The sequence below is a fragment of the Piliocolobus tephrosceles genome, chromosome 3 (assembly GCF_002776525.5).
Source record: "Piliocolobus tephrosceles isolate RC106 chromosome 3, ASM277652v3, whole genome shotgun sequence".
Lineage (NCBI taxonomy): Eukaryota > Metazoa > Chordata > Mammalia > Primates > Cercopithecidae > Piliocolobus > Piliocolobus tephrosceles.
Genome location: NC_045436.1, coordinates 44,700,169 through 44,700,806, shown reverse-complemented (window position 1 = coordinate 44,700,806; position 638 = coordinate 44,700,169).

The following is a 638-nucleotide window of genomic DNA, read 5'->3' as shown; positions in this document are numbered from 1 at the left end:
TCAGAATGAGTTAGGGTGGGGCAGGTGGTCAGAATGAGTTAGGGTGGAGCAGGTGATAGGAATGAGTCAGGGAGGAGTAGGTAATCGAAAAAGGTTGTTTTATGAGGAAGTTTAAAAGTAAAAGGCAAAGAATTGAACATACTGACATATTAATTCTTTGAAAAGAAATTTATAACTCATATCTAACAGGACTAAGGATTACTGTGAGGCTTACTGACCAACCAGCCCCAAGCTTTCACAGGGGGAGACTCCAGGCTCTTGCACGCATGGACTCTGTTGGCTGGCAAGGACCCAGCTTATCAGCAGATCACCATCTGATTCCAGGAGTTTCACTCTGTCCCCAACCAGCCACTCCACATCTACACCGTCTCTGCAGTGGCTTAAGTCTTGTTGAGGTCCAAGGAGGGCCTTGGATATCTGGAACAATAGTGAGGGTGCTGAAGTGAGCCAAAGTCATGTTCCCTCCTCCAGCTGGGATGTGTGGTGACTTCTTCCCTTACTGTAACATGGAAAGAAAAAAAACAAGAAAGAACAAAAAAATGGTAAGTTATGCTCCTGAACTTACTAAGACAACTATTTACCTATTGCCTCTCGATCCCAAATAGATCCTTTTGTAGCTGCTCACTGATGCCAGGACT